General features: G+C 40.6%; 1 long non-coding RNA gene across 2 annotated transcripts in view; it reads left to right on the forward strand.

Moving 5' to 3' along the window:
* LOC114550552 (uncharacterized) overlaps positions 1 to 25,284 on the forward strand; it is a 113,352-nt gene extending 88,068 nt beyond the window's left edge. For both annotated transcript variants that reach the window (XR_003691709.1, XR_003691711.1), the window contains one exon: positions 25,143 to 25,284. This is a non-coding gene — a long non-coding RNA (uncharacterized LOC114550552). The remainder of the gene's footprint in view (positions 1 to 25,142) is intronic.
* The last annotated feature ends 275 nt before the right edge of the window (positions 25,285 to 25,559 follow it).

A 25,559-nucleotide genomic window follows, 5' to 3' on the forward strand; every position in this document is an offset into this window, starting at 1 on the left:
AGCCACCAAATGAAACCACAGCGCTATATCTTGTATCGCCGTTATGGGCCGACGTCAAGTGTGCATTTAGCAGGGGGATATGTGCAGGAATAAATATCTGCCTCCCTCTTAGAAACACAAACACATAGTTTGTTTGTCTGCTATAATCTATAGATAGCTGATGTACCACGGGGGGTGTCTCAGTTGCAAAGTCACTGCTCTGAGCTAATGTGACTGCAGGCTCTCCCGCAAAGTCTGTGAGGCGTGGAGTCGACTGGAGAGAGAGAGAAGGCGTAAAGAGAGGGGCGAGGTAAGGTGGATGTCATGCTGAGAAGGCATCACGCTCATGTGTGAAGCCTAACCAGGCACACTGTGCTTCACTGTGACTGCGTGGTTTGTATGTATTTAGGATTAAAGCTGTTGCTGCATTTCATTGTGCAGTACATTAAAGGTATCCAGTGGAGTTGATGAAACGGCGAGAGGAGGTGTAGAGCTGGCTCCTGGAAATGTTTGAATCACGTGTTCTCGGAACGCGAGCACAAAGGAAGCACAAACATCATCGACAGTTGTCGCAGGTGGAGGGTTGGCCGTTCTCTCACACTGTTCCATGTGGACCTAGTCTGTATCGATGACGTTTCACGTCCGGGATTGTTCAGGTGCCGGCGGAAATTCCTGCCGGATGTCATTCATTTTCGTCCGGATGTCCGACACCTTCCGTTTTCTTTGTGTTGGCACTCTATACTCCGGTCGATTTTACGAGGACTACGGTTAACTGCTCCTCAGATCTCTGCAAGGGTAAATCCAATCAGAGTTTTCTGTTGCACGACTAAAACAACTTTTGAACGTACACACGTTCCACCAAAACAAGTTCCTTCCCGAGGCTATTTTGCAGAGGCACCGCCCAAGACGATTGTGATTGGTTTAAAGAAATGCCAATAAACCAGAGCACGTTTTTCTCCCATCCCGGAATGCTATGTGGACTAGACGGACCCTCCTCCGCAGTGCTGTGGAGGAAGGTCTGGCAATGTCAGACTAATGTGGACCTGGCTACTTTTTGTTTTGTGTCATATTAGAAACAAATGTTCTGCTCCAGCACTAATGACAATGTGATCGACAGGATGTATTTGAATGTCAAAATGCATGATTGGCTGTTGATAGGTGACGTTGCCCAAAGGGTTCAACTGCAGCCATTTTCTCCACGCCAAAATACCAGGAAATGAGGCTATATGACTTACTTGGGTCATCCAAAATGCATTGTAGACAACCCGCTTCTCAGGTTGCTGGCAGTATGAATTCATTATTAGCTATAAGCTGTTGTCCCAAAATAGTAATCCCCCCCTCAGTGTGCCCATCCTTTCAGAAAATAGCCTTAGTAGAGTTGTTAGAAGGGGGCTTTAAGGACTGTGAAATGGTGACTAATTTGGGGTAAAGAAGCGTGGCCTTTGAACTTTGCATTGAATAAAGCTGACTGCGCCTGCTTCGGCACCCCTTAGGCCTCATTGTCAGCCTGCCAGAACGCCATCTTCCTCCCATCACTGAATGTAAAGCCGTGGAATACATCATGCAAATAATCAGTTTCCAAGCAAACACAAGCAGCGCTTTCCCCAAAAGGAAGAGGCAGCCGTCTCTAATGAGCAGGGTAAAATTGGAATATTCATACCTCTTTCCCTCCGCCGAAACGATTGAGTGATTCCCTCGTCTGCCCGTCGCTGCCCTCCCCTACCCCCCCTCCCCTTTTCATTCACCGTGCTGTCTGTCCTTCCCTCTCACCTCCATCTCTCTGTTCCCACTTCTTCCTCTCCGCTCAATGTCTTCCTGGAATGTAGCGATAAACATGAATAGGCAGCCGGTTATGTTGACAGAGCCGTTCACAGATTACGCCCCTGGATCAGAGTCACAAATCTGCCAGAGAGGAGACGTTTGTTTGTGGGAGAATCAGTAATGAATGCAAAGAGAGGGGGAGGGGGGAGAAGAAAAAAAAACATTATTAGAAAGAAGTCAGAAAGACTTCTACTTTACAAAAAATAACTCCAAGAACAAGCCTGAAATGTCTCTAAATTTGAGAACTACAGCCCCCCCACCCCACTAACACACACATACTGGATTTAGTTGTCAGAAGTGTTGTCAGAGTCTTGTCTCATGGCTCTGAGTCTCATCCCACTCAGACAATGGGAGGTCTAGTGGATGATATTCAAAAAGGCCCACTCGCAAAAAACTGTTTGTGTTTGTTTGGGTTTTAAATCCGATCACAGAGGAGAGCGGTGCTGTAAACTGAGCACTGAAACAAATACAATAGTGAAAAGGGTTTCTCATTTCATTTCACCCTTAAGAAGACTTGATGAAAAATGTTGCTACATCTGTATACCAGTCCTTCCAGAAAAATGCATTTTTTTGCAAAAATCCTTGATTATGCGGCACGTTTTCTTACAAAATGCAATTTTATGCGATGAAATTGCGGGAACTTGCAAAAATTGCAGTTTGATGAAAAAGAGAGAAAAAAGTGATTCCCCCAACACCCTGCTTTTCGTTGATGTTCACGTCGCGTAATTACGTCACTTCATAATGTTCCCATGGCAACAGGGGAAAATGGCTGCTCTTGTGTGAAGTAAACGCAAAAGTTTTCAACTTTCTGCTAAGATATATGTGACTCTTTTGCAACGAAAATGCGGGGATTATGAAATCATGCAAGCATATTTTGCGCGGAAATCTGCAATTTATGCGGCGAAAGTGCGGCGTATTTGAAAAAATTCAGCCCCCGCATAGATATGCGGACTTTGGCTGATTATGCATTGAATTATGCGATTGCATAATCACGTTTTTCTGGAGGGACTGGTATACTGATCCCAGACTGCATAGATGCACTGTGGACAGGTTAATGCCTGTAAGTGAAATAAAGAAAAATGTGAGGTAGTGTAGGAAAAAGATGAACAGCATGATGTACCTCAAGACCAGGGGATGGATGATGCAGGAGATGACGGTTTTTGAGAATGACCTAGAATAAGAGAATGATTATCCCTCCAGCAGAGTATAAAAAGTTGTCCCCTCAATGCAGAAATAGCTTTGTTTCTTCTCCTTTCAGGCGGAATTGACGTTTTTCAGAGGGAAAAACAAGCAAGAATACGATAAAAAAAATGACACACGGACAAAACGTTTTTTAATTGAAAGATAATAGACACGTCTCATCCTCCACTTAACCCTCCCTACAACTTGTTTTAGGTAACACACATGATCCAGATACAGTAGCACCTTAACAGTACCATATTTTTTTGCTTAGTTGAAATTGGGAAGTAGGACGACACTAAACCATATATACCAAAATAGGCAGACGATGCTGTGTGCTTTGATAAGTGGAAATATAAGAATATCAGAAAGAAATGTAAGTTGTCTTTATGTTAGAATCATCTGTCTTTGGCAGCAAACTCTGCTACGCAATAGAACGGGACCCGAACCCGTAGAAGTCGGGTCTTGGAGTTCAGGTGGATCCTTGAAGACCTTATGTGTATCATGTTGCCTGCTTGCTTTTATGCATTAATATGCAGCTGCCAAAGCAAGCATTATGCAAATTTAACTCTGTACTGATATAACAGATTATATAATTTGAAAACTCAGCCACGTTTGAAATACTTTCCATTATTCGTGATGAGACCTGTTAAGGTTCAGGAACAGACTCCACTTGGCAAAGGAGATCCAGATATATACTTGGGAACTATACTTTTCCTACTGACTGATGTATCTTCTCCTTTTTTTAATAATCTGTCTCATGTGATCATGTACTTTTTTCCCCCCAGTGCACCCCTATCACATGGCCAAACTGTGGTCCCAACCCACGCAAAGTGTTGCTATTAATTGCGTGTTCTTTCAATGATCTAAGAAGCTTATTCTCGTGTTACAATCACCAAGGCATTCAGTTGCTTTCCAACTGCTAGGGACAAGAAGGGTGTTTGTTGCAGGTCGAGTAGCCTGGAGGCTGGGGATTAAAAATGGGCATTTTAATCAAGTTGTGTGCAAAGAAAAAAAAAGAAAGAAATCCAGCCGTTGATGCTGCTGTGTGAGATATCATCATTTTGTTGTGTTCAGTGTGTTCCAGGAGATCTACTGAGCCTACAGTTGATTGAGAAATGTATATAGTTTTCCCTCTTTTGTGGTGAATGTCTTTCTTACTTTCCATTACTCAGCATAGTTCTGTTAAAGGTGCCTTTAAACAAGCCCTAATCCTCCACACCGACACGTCACATATTCTGTATTCAACGCATGTAGCAATAGAAAACGAGACTGTGTGGTTTAAAAAGCAGCCGGCCTACATTAGGGAGGTACAGTATGTACTGCCCTTCATTAGCCACAGTGGCTGCCCTTATTTGCTAGCTCCTCGACTCCTCGGTCCTCGGCTGAACTGGAAGTTGTTCTGTCCCTTCTCGGTAAAGGTTGTCTCAAAGCTCTTATTTCTGCCCCGAGGAGCGAGCATCGAGGTGGGATCATCGAGGTGGGATCATCGAGGACCTATAGCCGAGGATGCACGAGAGCAGCCTTCCCGGAAGCCGTGCTTCTGAAGGATTTGCTAACTCCGCCCACACAGCTGACGTGTTCATGTGACGCTTCAGAGGAAAGGACGTCTCATACCTCTAAAAACACATTTGCTCGTTGCCTCTCTCCTCCGATGAGTTCCTCGCGTCTCTCCCGTGCCGCCTCGGTGGGAGGGACTAAAGGCCCAGACACACCGACCAGACGGCAGACCCTCGGCACGAAAAAAGGCAGTTGGGCTGATCAGTGGTTGGTCAAGTTGATCATTTGGTCAAAAAAGTGACTCGGAACACACCGAAGCGACAAGATGTAATACGTCTCCATAACAACAGGTGACGCTAATCTGTATTGTCGCCCCCAAAAATGAAAACCGGCAGCTGATTGGACGAACGCGTCACGTGGGTCTGGTTTCTCCGGAAATTCAAAGACAGACTGTCATGGCGGCTTGTTCAGAATACGATCTCATATTGTACTAAAACCGAAATGTGTTTCTGAAAACATTTTAAGCGAGAAATAGACCATGCAGTTGCTGAATCTGTCTTCATCTCAGATCGACAAAGGTCAGTTTAAAAGATTTTCATCAGATTTTGAGAGACTCTAGTCACGCTCATTCCGCTCCCCGTTTCTGGGTTAGCACTCTACCAATCAGATGGGTCATTTGAGTCCGACTGTCGACAGTGCCCGCCCCGCCGATTATACATGTAAAATTGGCCCCTCGGAAGGACGACGGCACGGAACACACCGAACAGACTTGAGTCACTGACCTCGCTAGACTGTCCGACAGACGATTATCGGCTCGGTGTGTAGTCACCTTTAGACGCAGGAAGGGTGACAAGTGGAGGAGTCGAGGAAACAATTTAAGCGACATGAGAAGCACATAGTGACTTGATGCATGAGGAAAGAGCTAACGCTAGCTTAGCCCCAGAAGTCCCATCCTCAAAGTGAAGCTATCGGGTTGACCAAAAAAAACAACCTTGAATGATTTACTAGTAGCTAACATCAGTAAGCTAGCTAACGAAGAACACAAAAAAACAAAACATAAATAAGACAACTTTGCAGTTACCGCATACCCACACTTCCAGTCCCTGCGTCGAGCTAACACGCCAGGGACCAGTTTATCAACTAGGGCTTTCCCGAATATCAGTTTTTGGGCTTCGGAACTTTGGTACTCATCGACAGCGAATATTGGAAGCTCGTGTGTACAAAGCCCTGCCCTTGGTGAAACCCAGAAATCAAATGAGAGGAGACAACGATAGCATAACGCAGTAAAGACTCCCACACTGAGTTGAAATGGAAACCAAACGCAACAGGTGTGTTTCGGTTTGATTAAAAGCATTTATTTTTAAGGATTCTGTTATTCTACAGTATCAAAAAACAACAAAAACTAATATCTGAATCCGTGAAGTCGAACAGTCCAGTCAAAAGAGACCACTGACATCAACCTCCGCTAAGACAGTGAACAAGCCGACTCCCAATGCATTACAGTTTTACAAAAGATTATCTTGTGTGTTGACTTTAAGGGAATGAGGCTGAAATTTGGTGCTTTTAAGCTCATTGTTCAACAAAAAAAGACCTATAAAACCTCATTCAAACACTGATGGAAATATCAAGTTTGAGAATGAGAAAATACCATCCTGTTCCTCTACACATGATCACCTTCTGTCCAGTTTTTACTTTCAGAAAAGACCATTGCTTTTTCTTCATGTTGCGGCTCGCTGTGTGGATTTACTTTAACAACTAAGTCACCAGCAAATAAGTCAATGATTTGTGCCTTCTACCTAGTCTAAAAATGTCCTTTGCCTGAGAAGAATAAACACAAATTCAATCCTTTAATTGATTTCATGGAGTAAAGAAAGGACATGACTATTTTGACATATTTCAAACATGTGCGTCATGAAAGTGTTTCGTGGCAACATCACAGTCCTTTTGAGAATGCAGGTCAAACGGTTAATTTGAAAATCTGTCTTCTCCGAAAAAATGTGAAATACATTTGCTAACCACAGTCACCCTGACCAGTTCTGACTGCATGGTGGAAAATAAACTTATGGCAGCAACCACTGATTATAACCTTCAAGTCTTTGAGTTGTAGGGTTTGTGTTTGGATTGGCTCGGGAAACTTATGTATTTAATAACATCCATGCGGGAGAACAGTGTTGTTGACAATGCTGCGGATGAATATGGAGATGATAAAATTATCTCGCCGGGGTTCTAGATTGTCTATTTGAATTGCAAAAGGTAATTTTTTTTTTTTTTTACTATTGCATTGGAGAATCTAATTGTTTGTTTTAAATATCATTGGGTCTAGTTGGGTTGGGCAAGTCGGCTATACTCACTGAAAATAGCAGATATTGTGGTGAATTAAACAGTTTTGTGGTGGTGTGGCATAAAATGCTGTAGGTTTAATTTAAGATTATGGCTCGTACTAGTCACTATCCATACTTGACTCTGCACTGGATCCCCTGTTTTATCAGTGCTTTGGCTGCAATCTTTCAGCAAGAACAGGTTTCAAGCTACCCACTGTTAAATATGTTATTTGCTACGAAAATTTTGAGCAAATAAATGATGTTTTATGACCATCAGTCTAAACTAAAATTAAATGTCAAATGGTTTTCTTTGCCTTCTCAGCAGTGTTACACTCTTCCACAGTGGTGATGACATATCTCATCTATTCCTGGCAGAACAGAAGGTGCTACTGTACATACAAATTTGAATACATTTGATTGGTGGGATGTTTGTTGCCAGGCTGCAAAGTTGGATGTAGATGAAAAGCACAACATGCAGACGTTCTCCTTAACTTTGATCAAATATTTGCTTGCCTTCCTCCCACAACGCATTTTCTTTTGTATCATTGCCTGGAGGTTACTTCTGATCAGCTTTGTTTTGCATAAATGTGTAACAACATCGCTGCATCCTTGATTTCTCAGATTGAGCGCCGTCTCCCGTCTCCACTAATAACGGCGTGTCTCTCTTTATAAACAATCACTAATATGTTAAATATGTAAAACAGTTACTCTCTTGTTTAGCGACTGTCTGTGCAGAGCATGTTTTTATCCCACATCACATTTAAAAGTAATCTGCTAAATGGCATTGATTGACACAATAATTTTATGTCAGTTGGCTTATATTTAATCATATACATTGAAGTCTGATTAGGGCTTGGTTAACCAAGAGGAAGTCTGAATTCTTAAAGGCATGTACCTCTTTTTAGAGAGATGGAAGAGGTAAGAAATAAAAAATAAGTTTGTATTTATATATCATTTGCTATGGGTATTTATTGCTAATTGACTATAAGCCAAACCCGTCCCCTGAGTAGCTATTGTCCAAGCGTAGCATTAGCAATCGCAACTAGGCAGGATTTCCCCACATGCTTTCTCCACCAAATACACAAGAGCAAAAAGTGTGAGGTATGGATTAAACAGCCTGTTTTTAACTGCTCTTACATAAGGTGCTGCCATTAGCATACCCAGCTAACTAGCATACAACCAGTAACTGTGGATGCTAACTATTTGTCTGGGACACACGATCTCTATTTTCTTTAGAACAATGTCATGTTTGTATCCCTCAAGTGTATATTTAAGACCCCTTTTTACAAAATGTTCGTCTTATAAACGAGTCAGGATAAGAAATTTAAAAAGTCAGCCAACTTAAAGCTCAGTGATTCTTGAAACTTTGGCAAAAACATGTCCCACTAAGAAAAGTGCCAATTCTGTTGGAAATTAATAACATTTTCATAAATAAAAAGAATGTAGGTTATAATCAGGGGGTCCTTTACACACATGTAAGGTTCTTTTATAGTTTTATCTTAAATTTTTATTAATTTAATGATTAATTGCTGGCCCATTGCCTACAAAATCAGTTGTCCTCGGATAGGAGATAATCATTTCAACTTGATTAAAAAAACATAAAGTAATAATTTAATTGAATAATATCTTTACCACATGAAATAGTACATTGTAATATGTTTTAAAAACTGCAAACAGTGAGATTTTAACAATATTTACTATTATTTTGTGGTTGCTCAAAATGTGTCCCACATATTCATCACCACCGTCAGATATTTATAAAAAGCAATAAAGTCAGGCAACTAAAAGGTCAACTACATTCCTGAGGACCCCATTTTCAAACCTTCAGCTCTACTGCATGCTTCAAGATCACTCAAGCTCCCTTAAATTTGCTATTTTCTCTTAAACTTGTTCATATTTTTGGACACTGCTACTGTCGCCACCATAACATGTCAACACCGTCTCTTTTGTATTAAAAAATATTAGATTAGATTATGACATAAATGTATACTTTTTAAGAAGAGGTCTGAAGTAGCAACAATAGAGGGGAAACAAGATGGCTAATGTGAACAACTCATGCATATCATGTGAAAGAGTAGGTTTTTGTCACCACCGTCAGACGTCACCACCGTCAGACGTCCCCACCGTCAGGTTTTCGTGGATATCCTCACGGCTGTGGTTCAACCTCGAGGCTGCGGCCGAACCACAGCCGTGAGCCCGTATTTATTGTGATCAACAATTATATTCAAGCCTCCCTTAACGACTATTTGGGGGTTTTTGTCACCACCGTCAGACTGGACGTCACAAAAAACCTGACGGTGGTGACGTCTGACGGTGGTGACAAAAACATACTCTTTCACATGATATGCATGCTCAGGATTGTTATTTTTTGGACCCAATAGTTAAATGAAGTTATTAAGCAAGAAGCCATCTTGTGTGGTATACATTTTGGAATTGTATGTTGTTATGAGGCCACTGTCACCAGATTAGTGTCACCACCGTCAGTTCTAAAGTCACCACCGTCAGAGGGAGTTTTATTTGTTTTAAATGAATATGCTTACAATATGTTTCTTCAGTGCTGTTGAGTTATTAAAGTAAAAGTCTCTTTTAATACAAATATATGTTTGTTAAATAACAAACATTACTTTTTTCTATTTAGGCTTAAAGTAAACGTTGTATGATGTTAGATCTTTTAAAGGAGTACATGTGAAACAGTATAAAAAAAATCAACAAAAGTGAATATTCAACATTTAACAGCATATCTATGTACTACAAATGTCAGATAATGATTTAAAAACTCTAAATACATATTAGACTAAATAAATAAAACATAATATGCTTTTTATTGTGTCGGTGTTGACAAAAACAAAGTATATGAAAAAAAACACAAAATGAGGAGGTTGCACCAGTACATTGCTGAACAGCCAACACTTTGGTCTATAATGATATACCTTCAGATTTTGTAATTTAACTAACTTTTTATTTTCAAAATTAAAACCTGTTTTATCCCAATTCCCAAGAATCAGTGAGCTAAAGTTTAGTTAGTTGCTAGCTACAGCAGATCAAATCTGCCAGTGACAGTGGTCATTTTAGCTGGCATCGACGGTTGGCAGTTAAAAATTTGAAGCCTATTTTTTTCTAGCTGTTTGACCCACTGTTTCAAAAAATTCAAATAAATAAATCTGCTACATTATCTGCATATGTGACATCAGCTTTTCAGGCATAGCTAGCAAGTTGTCAATTGTGGCTAGAGTAGCCGTTATCAATAGCAGGATAGCAGAGCTAATGTAGGGACATTTCTCATCCTGCCTGTCCCTTTATCACACTACATGGCCATTATTTGTTTATATATTGTGTTTATTTGAATGGTACAGGCAGTTGTTACTGCATTTCTGTAATTTGAGAAGCAGGAACATGGCATTTCTTTCAGTAGGCGAACAGAAAGAGCTTAGGCCAGTTCTCTCTAAGCTGTACTGGTCTTAGTGTTGAAAGTAAAAAATCCCAGGCACAATGTATACTGCTACATGCAGGCAGGCACTTTTAAGAGGAGAATGACCACAAGGTTTTATCCTGAAAGTGTTGGATGAAAAGATAGAAGGGTAATTCAACTATTTCCTATATTATTCTTTTTGGTCTGGTCTTTTAATATACTCTGCTGACACCCCAATGTCTTCTTGTCACACATAATGAAATGAAGTAAACAGTCACTAAGTGAAAAAAAAACTTGTTAGATTTAGGTATTTACATGTTTTTTATTTAATTTTTTAAAGATTGATTAGGACAATGCACATTAATCAACATTTCTGTAAATGCACCAGTTTTAGCCAGATGGCCAATTTTTAACTGTAGTCCTAGTTACCTAGCATGTAATGTCTTGCATGGTGGGAGGAAAACCACGCAAACACGGGGAGAACATGCAAACTCTGTCCAGACCGGTGATTGAACTCTGCCGTGCCAAGTTGCTGTGAGCCACGGTGCTGCCCTTTTTTCAAGAATTCTTCTTGTTTAAGCGGTTGAAGATGGATGGACATGCTCATTTCTCGACCGCACTCTTTTCTGTTTGATAGTCAAAGCAGTGTTGGGAGCAGGATAATCACATTATATTTCCTGCCTTCTCACACAGTGGGGACAATGACCAATAAAACATGTATAAAGGAAAGACATACGAATCGTTAAAAGTAGCTAGATAGACTAAAACACTTGCCTACATTTGAAGATTGAATTCTTAATTTTTTTTTTTTTCAAATACAGCATTGGACAAAACAGTGTTAAAATATGCACTGAAAAAAAAGGATCTTAGCCATAATTATTAATAAAAGCTGGTATGGAGTTAAGTTTATCTGCGATGCCTCTGGTTATTTGCCAAAGTCTTGCAGAGTTATGTCTTGATCAATATCTATAGGAGCCATAGAGTTAGAGAGTTTGAGTAGAAAAGTAAACCGCATAAAGATACAGTATGTATTAGCAACAGAGTGTAAGGTATGACCCTGAACGTAAACATTTTTTTTTTGAATTTGCACTTTGTATGTGAGGTGGGTGTTAAGACAAACAAAAGCATTGACTTGCTTTATATTTTAGGTTAAATTAGAAAAAAAGAAAAGTTAAAAAAGCACCCGGGGCAGAGATGATGTTCCTTCTAAAAAAGACCATTCATGTGTTTTGATATGAGCAGCAATAGCCTTGAATGGGATATTTGCAACCATAACAGCACACTTGGGAGTACAAGCCATATTGCTACAGCAAGGATCTCATTAGATACCTTAAACTTCTGCAAAATAAGTCTGTGAAGCAAAGTGAATTACTTTAACTAATTACCGTTTACAATAACTCTCCCCAAAACTGGTTAACACACAGTTCCTTTGGTAATATGCCATTCATTCACCAGCATAGATCCAGTTCCAGCTGATGTATCGTACCTGGTACAGTAAGTAGTCCATGCTAGTGATTAGTGCAAGATTAATTTCTTGTCCTCTGGTGTGAAGCCATTTATACTGATTTAGAAAAGGGCTAGCGGTAGATACTCACCACGGACCTATTGGCAGCTAGCTAGATGGTTATTACTAATCTAAAGGCACCCGCAGGAGGGGAAAAAAAGGGAGTGGATGTGTGAGTGTTTCTGCGTGCGTGCGTGCGTGCGTGCGTGCGTGCGCGCGCGCGCGTGCGTGTGTGTGTGTGTGTGTGTAGTAGAAAGGTTGAGACATTGCAAACGCGTCACACTTATAAGATGTGGGGGTCAACAGCAAAGATCAGCTGGGGTCAAGCCTGTAATGGGAGCCATTTTTCATAGGTCGCATTTCTCATCCCGGCCTCGGAGGTAGCGGCAGGAGTGAGGTAGTAAACTGCAGAAAAATGGCATTTCAATGTGCGTAACCTGTCGCCTCGCAACGTCACCTCTTGACAGGGAATGGCAGGTCCTTCTCATCTCTCTCAGGCTGGCTCGTATATATCACTCTTGCCCACCTCTCCATCCCGGGAGACGGAGGCCCGAGAGAGTGAGGAAGAGTGCGGTTGATGTGGGTGGACTGCTCTTCAATCTAGCAGCTACTCAACAATCAGCAGCACATCTTTCAACAGCCCTAAAAGTCATGTTGAACCGACTGACACACATGCACACGTGATATGGATGAATTGTAGATGACAGCCACTGAGCTGCCTCGAACATAAAGAAAAAGGCACATTGACTCCCTTCATGGCGAATCGTTCCAGCACTTCGACCAAGCCGGCCAAGATGAAAAGAGAGGAGACCGCAGTGTTATCCTCTGCAAAGCATGACAGTGCAGCCACCTGGTGGCACTATCAGCCAAAATCAATGAGAGAAAACAGAAGGGAACGTGTAAGGATGTAACAGCTAGAGCTGTATGGATATTCTCTTTCCATAACATAGCATCAACAACAAATATTCTCAACAGCAGGCATAGGACTATCAAAATAAATCATGTGCTGTATACATCTTATTAAAGATGAATATTTCAGTTTTGGGGCTGCTGTGAGAGCAGTATGGTCTGCCAGGAACGCTGTGGGTAACTTCACGTGAGGTGGGTATAGTGAGGATAGGGAGCCTGTGCAAAAACGCCATGTGCATACACATGCAGTGAATGCATTCCTCGCATGTGATGAAAAAGCCCTTTGTCTGCGAGTGCTCCTTTCACTTTCAGGCTCTTGTTACTGGCGAGGTGGCAATTAGAAGTGGAACACTTCTGAGCACAGAGGGGGAAGCTAGTTGTGATTCAGATCGTGCTTGAGCCTAAATGTCATTGGCCAGAGTGCAGCAGGTTAATTGAAGGCTTCTTGTCATCGTGGCCTGCCTCACTGAGAGAGTTCTGGGGAGAGAGGAGTGTGGGAGGGTGGGGGGGTTGACCTGTCCTAAAATCTGATTGGCTGGGCCATTGCCCCAGCCTCTTAACGCTCATTTGCTTCTATTCTCACCTTCCCACTGTGCTTTTCAATAATTATCCAGGGCATATGCGTTCATTATTAGCATGAAGGTGGAGTACAACAGTCTGAAAATGTAAAAAAAAAAAAAAAAAAAAAAGGAGAGAAAAAATACCCATAAATATAATTTCTTTGCCTATCCAGACTAAAAGCATGAACACTTAGTTTATGTTTGAATTTCTCGTGCAGAATGATGTATGTGCAGAGTTTGCCACAAGCTCATGCTGTTTTCGATTTTAAGATTGTGAATTGAATATATTTAGGTTTTGGAATTGTTAATTGAACAACAAAAAAACAATTTCAAGATGTCACCTTTGGATCTGGGAAATGTTTCTATCACTATTTTCTGACATTTTGTAAATACAGACTAAACAATTAGTAGATTAGTCCAAAAAAAAAAAAAAAGGAGTCAATAGATTAATCAATACTGAAATAATGCAGACCAATCTGTGTCGTTCTTAAATACTCTTGGCGTGTTTCTTACAGCAGAATGTCATTTTGTAAATATTTGTCTACATAGACGATATTTTACTGTGTGATACAGCAGGTCTGTTTTTTATTTTTATTTTTAAATCTCAAAGACTTCAAATTTGTGTAATTTCAATTCTAAACCAATTATTAGTAGGGCTAATGTGTCTCCGCTGCAGTCGGTGTGTTTTGTAGTGTAGCTCATTCTGTTCATCAATATTCATTTTCTCATCTCCTTCTTTGCCAAAAGCCGGAGGCGTCCAGCACAGGTGTTTAGTGAATAACACAGAGGACAACCGGCTAACTGCAGCAGAAACAGGAAGTTGCTGTAATGACTGCCGTCCCTAGTGCACCCTGGGTAATAATCAGCACTCGTTTATCATAATAGCAGGTAAATACTCAAGTAGTGCTCGCAGTAGGGCGCAGGCAGCAGCGGCCCACAGTAATTTTTCACTCGTTTTTATTAAGTGAACCGGCAACCCCGTCGTTCTCTGTGGCTTGTTAGTGTTTACGGACGCGGCAGCAGGAATGAAAAGGGCAAGTCGTGGCCGCATAGCCAAAAACTGCCAGATTCAAACTCAGGTCAAAGTACACGGGTGGGTGCATGAGTTTAGTCAACCATCAGGGGTCTGCATTAGCTATTCATAAGGTAGTATTGTTTACAACCCTGCTTTTGCTGATTGCTTGTTGAGAGGAGGGGTGGGGTGGGGGGGAACCGAAATCAATGGCGCTATATTTTGCGCATCATAATTTAATAACAGGAAGTAAGACGTTATTGCCGAAGAGAAGAGAATAGTGTTGCCCGGTCTCTTGCTGCCTGGCTATGAAACGTACAAAGCCAAAAGCCCGAGGCAAAGTTTCTCTTATGTGCTTGCCATCTCAGTGAAGAAACTCTGAGATAAGACAAATGGTTCAAATGACCTTTTGAAAAGATCACCATCCCTCCGTTTGCCTCAGAGAGGGGAAAGCAAGAGGGAGAGAGAAGAAAGCGAGGGGGGGGGGGGGGGAAAGCTATATTTCTATATAGTGAGGGATGAAAGTGGATTCCCAAACTGCGCGAGTGTGTGCCCTATTCGTCTTCCCCCTCTGAATGCTTTCTGCTCCATTTAAACAAGTTTATTTGTCTCTGTCGAGGACTCAAGTGAAGCAGCGGAAGCAAAAAGGGGAGGGGGAACGGACAACTCTGATGGTTTCCCTTTCATTACTCCGTTATACGCTACAGAGGGTGCTACTTGGCCGGCCACACGGGCCTTTCACGGTGCTCATTACAGTTCAGTCCTAGGAGAGTCCGTATACTGTAGCTAGCCCTCTCCCCACAGGCCATTCATCTGTGTTTGAAATTCCATGATTCTTCTACGGCGCGAGCGAACACATCCTGTAACAAAGCTGTCATGAAGAGTTGACAGATGTTTAAAGACTGCAAAAAGATTAAGGTGGACGTAAAGCGCAGGCTTCATTTCAATATCATTTTTTTTTTTTTTTTTTTTTTTTGTGAAAGGTGTGCACATTTGGAATATCTACTGAAAGCATAGTACATGAGGGAAAGCTTTTATGTGCGTGAGAACCACTTAGACAGGCAGACACTACTGTTCATGAATCAGCTCAGTTCTCCTGTTCATCCCTAATACATACAGTGTGTACCCAGTGCTCTAACATGCTCTTATCTTCAAGTCAAATAGTCTTTCGCTGCTCTACTAGGTTTTATATTTTTTTCCACGATCTTTCCATACATGCAGTCCTCTTGTCCAGTGACCACAATCTTTTAGAGAAGAAGGTGGATAAATATGTTAATATGCTCATTTGAGTTAGCCTCAATTATTACCAGGGGCGCACAGCAATAAGCTTTAACGAGCAGCAGCGATTGCTTTGCAGAAGTTCCTTAAAATGTTTTTTTTTTTTTTTATCTCGCCTCTTGGGCTACACGCAGTCGGCCTAACCATAGCAGTGTGGGTTGTTGGGGGCAGCCTGAGAGAAAGACTGCAGTCACAACTTGGGGCCAAATAAAGTATTTTACCTCCTGTGCATGTTTCTGGTAAAAGAAAAGAAAATCTGTGTTTTTATTTACAGTTAATACTCTCTTCAAATATAATTATAATCAATCAAAGTACAGCCATGAAATGCTACTAGGCCTTCATTACTTCTCATTAAGAATCAGTTAGATTTACATAACATTTCCTATTCCTTTTTGTTGTACTAACCCTATAATGGGAAGCACATTAACCAATTTCTCATGATAAATATATGTACAGTACAGGCCAAAAGTTTGGACACCTTCTCATTCAATGCGTTTCCTTTTTATTTTCATGACTATTTACATTGTAGATTCGTACTGAAGGCATCAAAACTATGAATGAACACATATGGAATTATGTACTTAACAAAAAAGTGTGAAATAACTGAAAACATGTCATATTTTAGATTCCTCAAAGTAGCCACCCTTTGCTTTTTTATTAATAAGGGAAGAAATTCCACTAATTAACCCTGACAAAGCACACCTGTGAAGTGAAAACCATTTTACCTCATGAAGCTCATTGAGAGAACACCAAGGGTTTGCAGAGTTATCAAAAAAAGCAAAGGGTGGCTACTTTGAGGAATCCAAAATATAAGACATGTTTTCAGTTATTTCACACTTTTTTGTTAAGTACATAATTCCATATGTGTTCATTCATAGTTTTGACGCCTTCCGTGAGAATCTACAATGTAAATAGTCATGAAAATAAAGAAACACATTGAATGAGAAGGTGTGTCCAAACTTTTGGCCTGTACTGTATATAAATATATATAAGCTTCACTGACATCATTTTCACTTCCAAAACTAAACTCACATCCTAGCTTAAGTGTTTGAATGAAAGGGACATTTTGTTTGTTAGACCCTCATGGCATTGGTCTATAAACTGTGAGTTTACTGCAGAAGTGATTTGACTGCAGCACTCACTGCTGGGTAAGTGCTTTAGCTAAATGCTTTTTTGTTAAATGTGGTGCCACAACAGGGTGTTTCCTGGCACAAAATTAAAATGTAGAACGACATGATGTAACCTATTAAGTGTGTGCGTGTGCGTGTGCGTGTGTGTGGGGAATACTAGAAGATGAAGTCCAGACAGCAGCATCACTTGTGTCCCAATTAGCAATGCAGGGCTTTGAATGGATATTTAACCTTAGCAGAGCTTAATCATGTAATTAACGAGAAGGGGGAAACTGCCTGTCTAATGCCCCCCCCCCGCTAGAAATATTCCCTCCAAAACATTGTCTTGAGTCCATGTTTTCAGAGACAAAGACATTATTACCGACCTTTAAGACGAGGAGAGGGTTGGCTACCTCCGGCATTAGTCTTTTATTTAGTCTTATTGTCTTATTGTTATTCGGCCCATGTGTGTGTTTCTGTGCATGCTTTACATGGCTGTGTGTGGATTCGTGAGGCCTTACAAACACCTTCAGTGTGTATCCGCTGTCACGATTGCCCATCCAGGGTCTCTGCCGATGGCTGATTACCCACCGCTGGCACTTTTGGAAATGCCACACATTGAGCTGGCCGAGCGGTTGTTTACGACGGCCTTGCTTTAATTGCTCATCAAATTATTGCCTCAATGATAAGACATGGGACATTGAAAGGGACATATGGATTCGGACAGTGGCCATAAAAAAAAAAAAAAAAAAAAAAAAAAAAGCTGCCCACCACATTGTGGTTTTGCATCCACGGTGTGTGTTTGCTAAACAAGCTGAAGCCTATTTAGCAGTAATCACCAGAACCACTGTGGGAGATAAAAATTAGCCGCGGGCATTATTCTACCTTCAGCCTTCAAGAGTGACAGGCCTATTATACAGTGCATGGAATTTATGAGATGATCATCTTTGATGGCCTGGATGTCCGCCGTTGGCTGTAATGTTTTCTATGGTAATGATGCTTCCCCTCTGCCTTAGACCACAAAACCGCCATCCGCCTTGTGACACCATCTCTCTGCTGAAAAGTGATTGTTGACGGCTCCATTAAAGGGTGAAAAACTATTTTCTTCCCCCCTCTCCCACCTACTCGGAAGCCTTATTTTTTTTTTCACTCGTCAGCCAAGCTAATTTATGTCGTCTTCTTCGGTGCCAGGATGCATCGGGTTTGAACTTGTCGCTTTAATGGGAACGGGGGTGATTTGAAACGACCTTGATACAACTTCTGCACGCGGGGAATGTAATGTCGCCGTGGAATTGTACAGGGAATCAAAAGCTGTGGCCTGGAACGGCGCACCCTCACTGTTGGTCATTATGGCTGCCCTATAACCAAGCCACGGCTCTCACATCCATCAGATGTGTAAAGCCATCTCGTCTGTCTGATGAAAAAGCTGTCATGTTGTGCATTAGATACACACTGATACATCAGTTGTACGTAATATACCTTCAAATGGATTTGCTTAAGGGTGAATACTCAACACTCATCACTTTCTATCTGGAAAGTGACGGGGTTTAACCTGCTTGGGTGGCCAGGGGCAAACATAAGCTATGGGCCCCTTATTTATCCACTATTCCTTTTAGGTATACATCCGGTACAAAGCTCACGGCAACTTTATTTTATTTCCCCTTTAGCCCCAGACTTTGTTGGACTGCTGCCCTGTCTCTTGCTGTGTGTCAGTCAATTTAATGAAACACACATGTTTAAAATATGCACTAATCTAAGTATAATACAAAACTGAAATAATAAAAGGATCAAAACAACATTTCAACACAGGCCCCCCTCTTCAAGAAAGGGCATCAAGTTCAGGTAAAAATCCAGGAGCCGCCATAAGACCCTTATCATTTCAGTTTCAACCGTTCTTCATATTTAGTGTTTTTTGGTTAGATTTTTCTTTTTTTAATTTGAGAAAGCGACAGCCCCAGTAAATACATGGTTTTCATTGGATAGAATTGCAGTACACATCATTTCCTGCTTCTTTCTATACAGTATATACATTTGACTTTACAGACCTACTTAGTACGTGCACTTTAATGTGTTGAAAATCATCATAACTATGATCAAATGAACACCCCAGACTTTTCCTTTATCAAATGTATTGTGATAAGTATGCAACCAAACTTTTATATATATATATATATATATATATATATATATATTTTTTTTTTTCCTACATCAAATCATTTTTTTAATAATATATTTTCACACAATCTGCCCTTATGTCATTGTTTTATTGCCATTCTAAATTTATGATATAGAAAAAAGATGTGAGAAGAAATTCATTTGAAGTTGTAAATGTAGTAGAATTCTGCCCATTGCAGCAACACAACAGTGTGCGTGTTCATTTTTGGTGTTGAAAATCTGCAGGTCACACCATATTTCACTCCATGTCAAACTGTTTAGATTTTTAACTTCACTTCGGCGCCCTCACAAATCATAAAAACATCTCCCTTGTCATGAACATTTCAAACTGGGTTTATTGCAGACTCAAACAACAGATAGAATATGAAATCTGACCTCTGAGGTTTGGATCTTCTGACACCTGTTTTTCGCTATGGGAATCAAAGCAGTAATTGCTTTTGAGGGGTCCCTGATCCGTTTACACTGCACTCTTCTTTCCAACGCCGGAAACATGATTTTGTATTTGACACATGTCCTTTTTTCATCTTCTTTTATGTCTGACCAGTCTTTGTGATGATGTTTATTTAGGGTAGAGGTTGCTTTTGCATTTGAGACCCTTGAGAACGGAGATTTTAATCTAAAAGACAGCACTATTTTTGATCCCTTGCTTTTATGCTTGATCTACGCAATTTAATAAATCCATTTTTACAAATACAATACACGCATCATTTGAAAGATTCATAAAACAAAGATTACATCAATAAAATGAACTTCCAAGAACCATTTCTAAGTATTATACAATGAATTCTTCCTGTGGAGTTATGGCACCCTATTTTCTTGCAGTTTACACAAACCCTTTGTAATCAGCACAAAGACACAAGAACCAGACACTATAAACACTTGATTTGCAATCCAATACTCTCCCTGTTTTTCTCCACTTTGGATATTGAATATGGAGGTGTGCATTCCAATTATCCTTGTGGAAACATGAATGCCAAAGAGTGAAAACAACATCCTAAAAAAAAAAGAATAGAATAAAAAGAATATGTCTCTTAGCTGCAGGGGATTCATTTCGACCATATCTGTGGGAAGAATAGAGTAGAAGAGTAGAAGGCGGAAAGGGACCAATCAAACGTGCCTGCTGTCTTGTGGTAGGTGTGTAGTTGTCGTGTCATTGGCATCCGCACAAGAATTTGACTCTTAAATTTAGTAAACATCTTTTTCTCATTTGTTAGTGTCCAAGCCTCTATCAATCCATTAATCAAAGCAGCCACTGGCATTACTTCTACCCTCTGTTTTTCCTTATTCTGCCATATTTATTCCTGCCTCAGTCTCTTTGGATGATGTCAAAATCAATCATGTTTGTGTCCTTGTGTAAAACATTTCTTCCTGGAAATGTCCAAGTGTCGTCTTGGAAGAGCGAACCTCTCCAGAGTGTGAGCACAAGAATCAAGTCTTTGCAGTAAATGCTTGAGGTTGCACAGGTCAGACACAGAGGCCTCGGTTTGGCTGTAAATTGTAATTCCATGTTCTTTTGTTCTGTTGTTTTGGGATTGTACTTTTAGAAAGGACACACAGATACATATTGAGAGAGAACCTTTATCCCCCTCTTTAATAGCGGCTGATTTATCCTAGCGTAGCACAAGGACGATAGCCTCCTCAGGCTGTGAATCATTCTTGCCAGCTGACTCTCATCACCAGCTAATTAATAGTTGATGTGCCGGCTTACAAAAACACGACTGCTATTAACCTGTACATGCTATTGATTTAGCATGGCTTTAGGTGCTTTGGCGGATTCTTCTGGGGAAAGTGAACGTCAGGGCGAGCAGAGGTTCGGAATCTTCTAGGAAATCAAAGTTAAGAGTGTTTACTGGCGCTCAGACTGGCCTCAAGGTAGGGCTGGGCAATATATGCTCAGCAAAAAAAAGAAACATCCTCTCACTTTCAACTGCTTTCATTTTCAGCCAACTTAACATGCGTAAAACTTTGTATGAACATAAAAAAATTCAACTACTAAGAAATAAACTGAACAATGTTACACAGACATGTGACTAACAGAAATGGAAAAATGTGTCCCTGAACAAAGGATGGTCAAAATCAAAAGTCACAGTCAGTATCTGGGGTGGCCACCACCTACATTACGTACTGCAGATTTGCCAGTTCATGCTGTGAGATGTTACCACACTCTTCCACCAAGGCACCTGCAAGTTCCTGGACATTTCTGGGAGGCATGGTTCTCGCCCTTACCCTCTGATCCAAAAGGTCCCAGACGTGCTCAATGGGATTGAGATCCGGGCTCTTCGCTGGCCATGGCAGAACACTAACTTTCCTGTCTACCTTGCCGGTATGGCTGGTGGCATTATCATGCTGGAGGGTCATGTCAGGAAGAGCCTGCAGGAAGGGTACCACATAAGGGAGGAGGATGTCTTCCCTGTAACTTTTGATTTTGACCATCCTATGTTCAGGGACACATTTGTTTCTTAGTAGCTGAATTTTTTTATGTTCATACAAAGTTTTACGCATGTACGAAAATAAAAGCATTTGAAAGTGAGAGGACGTTTCTTTTTTTGCTGAGTTTATATGGATATTATATTGATATTGTGAAATGAGACTCTATCGTCTTAAATTTTGGATATCATAATATTGTAATATGGTGTTTCCTTTTCCTGGTTTTAAAAGCTGCATTACAGTAAAGTGATGTAATTTTCTGAACTTACCAGACTGTTCCACCTGTTCCATTATTTGCCTTTACCCACTTAATCGTTGTATCCACATTACTGAGGATTATTTATCAAAAATCTCATTTTGAAAATATTTTGTGAAAGCACAAATTATTCACCCAGCAATATCGTCGCAATATCGACTTTAAGGTATTTGGTCAAGAATATCGTGATATTTGATTGTATCCATATTGTCCATCTCTACCTCAAGTAGAAGAAGAACTATTAGTTATTAGTTAGTTATTAGAGTATTAGTTAGATATACTGTTGCCCTGCTTTCTATATTCATTGTTCATCAGAGTAGGTCTGGTCACATCCCTGTTTGAAACGACAAAATTCCACTGGAAATTGAATTCACTTGTCGTGGCCATGTAAATCTGCGTAGACAATGTAGACATCCACATTTGTGCTGTTGAGCAATAGCAAGCCGTCTTGATAACGCTGACCTTACAGGGAAGGGATGGCCTAAAATGGCGGAAGCTTACTAGCTTATTAGCTGTGTTGCACCATCCAGTTTTATTTCTCAACATTTTTTTGAATGTATAATCGCATTAGCGACCAAGCTAACAAGCTTGCCAACTGACAGAAATCAAACAGCTGGCAAGCTCGTAAGCTTGAAAAGCTCTTTTTCCCTTCTCAACAAAACAAAATTCCATCTGTGAAGAAAATGCCATTAGGGAGTTAACGGTACATAGAAAATAGAAAGAAGTTTGGATAGCTTGTGGGACTGACTTATAAGGTGCATCTCACTTCCTTTATTTGATAGCTCCTCGGTCCTCTGCTGATCCAGAAGTTGATCTGGCCCTCCTTCGTGAAGGCCGTCTTAAAGCTCTTATTCCTGCCCCGAGGAGCAAGGATTGAGGAGGGATCTCAGAGGAGCTATGAGCGAGGATACACGAGAACAGCCTTCCTGGAAGCCGTGCAGCTGAAAGCCGTTGCTAACTCTGCCCAGCTGACGCTTCCGAGGAAAGGACGTCTTATCCCTCTAAAAACACATTTCCTCGTTTCCTCTCTCCTCCCATGATTTCCTCGCTGCCTCGGTAGGACGGACTAAGACGTGAGGAAGGGAGGCAAGTTGAGGAGCCGGGGATGCAATTTAAGGGAAGTGAGAAGCACCTATAGTATGTTCCTGTCTTGCTTGCGTGTTAGCGGTTGCTTTCCAGCTACAGTGGTTCACCGACTGGCCCTGCGAGGAGTCACTAAACTAAGATAGACCCAAATATGTCATGATTGCGCGATAAATGCCGTTCTGCCACTTTGTAGTGTGACCAACCGATGATGAGAAATGTTGAACAGACTTTCAGGTGTGATGACTGGGTCTGGCTGAAGCAAAGGTGTTATTTTCATCCTTGACCTTTCAGTTAGTGTGAAGGAAAAACGATAAAATGAGAAATGTGTCTGAACTCGCCACTTGTCATAATGCTAAAATGGTCAATGTTCACCTAACCTATCATCATCAAATAGTCTGCAAATTATTTTCTCAATTAATCAATGAATTGTTCGGCCTATACAATGTCAGAAAGTAGTCAATATGTCCAAGATGACATCTTAAAATAGGTTGTTTTGTTTAACCAAAAGTCCAAAACCCAACTATTTTCAATTTACTATCACATAAGACAATGAAAAGTAGCAAATGAGGATGTTGGGCATTTTTCAAAAAAGACCATTATTCTTTTTTCTTTTTTCTTTTACTTTTGTGTTCCTTTCCAAAGAGCACCTTCATTTTTTGTTTGAACTTCCGAGCCCTCCAGACCTTTTCTCTTCTATTGTACATTTTTGCTTGAAAAGCGATTCAATCAGTTAAATAATTATCAAAATGGTTCTGATCAAATTTGCTGTAGATCGACTTATAAAACATTTTGCTGTCCTGGCTCCTAAATGGTGGAATGAGCTCCCTATTGACATCAGGATAGCCGAAAGCCTACGCATATTCCGCCGAAGGCTAAAAATACATCTCTTCCGACTACACCTCGGATAAACATAAAAAATTTTTTTATATATATATATATATATTTCTTCAGGGTTGAAAGCACTTAATTGGAAGTTGCTTTGGATAAAAGTGTTAAATGACATGTAATGTAATTGTTCCAGCTCTATCCTGCTCCAGACTTAAGTTTTAGGGTCAAAATGTGCAACTAATCTGGCTAAGTATAGAAGTATTCAGTAACCCAATTAAATCATCTCTAACACCAATAATGTATGCTTTTGCTCAGTCAATTCCATGCTACTTTTATTTCACACACTGACACACATTAATATAATTCTGTTTTAACTTAGAGGTCACTGTGCTTTGTGCAGAGTTGAGATTAAAATAAATGTTGTGAGATGACTTAACAGCACAATACCACACCCCAAAATTAACAAAACAGAGATCTGTAATTTAGCATTTTCTGCAGTGCACTGGCTCCATGTAATAGGAAGTCTGGCTGTATGTTTAACAGCTTTGATATATCGTCTAAATGGTTTTAAATGTTTCATCCTTATCATACTTATTTAACAGCAGTTGCTAAAGCTGGGTTTACACCGCCATGTGGCAACCACCATGACAAGACAACCGCCTACTTGTGTAACAGCCTGGAAATGCGAGATAGATATGATCACTCAGACAACGATGCTTTCTCTCCAGGAGCTCCACCGAGAATTGTTGTATTTAAAATAAATGCAAAAAGATTTTTGTATGCACAATTACAACAATAACTCGTTTTCAGGTGAACATATAGTATATAGTATATAAACAAAACCTTACATATACGTCTTAATTATGCTTTAAATAAACAAAACATTATTTAAACTTTTTCTCTGTAAAGTCTCTTACTTACAATGAACAGTTTCCAAAAATAGCTACAATATACGGTCATTTTTACTACACACATCCATTTAAACTTTCAGGCTCTGTGTGCGCCAGTAATTTAGAGTCCGTGCATACATACACCACTAGTACCTTTCATGTCCCACCTGTGCCACTCTGTAATCTCCTTGATCTTTGACTCAACAATTCTATATCAAATCACTCTATTACACTTGCAGGAGCGTTGGAAAAAAGGTTCCTGCCGCCTGTCGGTTACAGCCAGAACTTGAGCACTGTGAACTCTGCGGCAGAGAAGAATCTGTGCACATTCACGTAGGCAGCAACCGCTTCATTCCCCTACTGCGGTGATCAAAACCAGCTTCCCCTCTGCCTCCTTGCCCTCATTGAAATGACTGGAGGCGGCGAGTTACCACGCGGCTGTGTGAAAAGCCCCTTACGGAATGTTGTTAATTTTCGGACAGATAAATCAACTGTTTATCTTAAACAATCATATCAGATAAATGAGTGCTTTAGCTTTTTGACAACCTAATCTACAGCTTTTCATCACGAGGCATTATTTACTGCAGCTTTTTTTTTTCCTGCCGCCTTCATCTGCTCAGTTACATCAGTAAATGAGATTTCATCGGCAGACACATTTGCGGTTAAAGTGCAAAAGCAAAAAAAAATAAAGAGTCTAAATAAAACCATCTCCTTGACAACGCATGTTTCACAGCTCACCGAGAGGCTGCTGAATTAAGCGTGATGCAAACACGGCAAATTGAATCAATTTGCCTCCTCTAAGTAGATGTGACACGTGAAGCCTGAATGAATGACAGAGAATTTCAAAGTTTAATGACATCGCTTTTGCTTCTGCATTTCTTTCCCTGTGCTTGACGAAGGTTCCAGAAAATCAAGCGTAAGGAGGAAGAAAGATATCAGATAACAAGGCAGCGTGGAGGCGCGAGCACGTGGCGTCACACGCTTGGCGCTGCAACCACCGGGAATGAAGTGACAGGCCGCGGGGGAGCACAGGGACAGAATCAAGAGGTGAGTGGAGCATATTAAACTGATAAGTGGCCATGCGGAAAATAGTCAGGACACACACAGACACACAAACGAGGAAAAAACAAAAGAAGCGTGGCTCATTTGTAAACTTTGATATTCTCATATAAAATAATGTCAATAAATAGTTGCTATTTATAGCTCCAAATAGCCCACAGCCATGGACAGTTTAGTATAAGAATATGGGAGTCCGGCCATTTGTACTTTTGTGTTTTTCATCTCTTTGTGGTTGTTTTTTCATCTCTTTGTAGTGG

The sequence above is a fragment of the Perca flavescens genome, chromosome 23 (genome assembly GCF_004354835.1).
Source record: "Perca flavescens isolate YP-PL-M2 chromosome 23, PFLA_1.0, whole genome shotgun sequence".
In the NCBI taxonomy this organism is placed as follows: domain Eukaryota; kingdom Metazoa; phylum Chordata; class Actinopteri; order Perciformes; family Percidae; genus Perca; species Perca flavescens.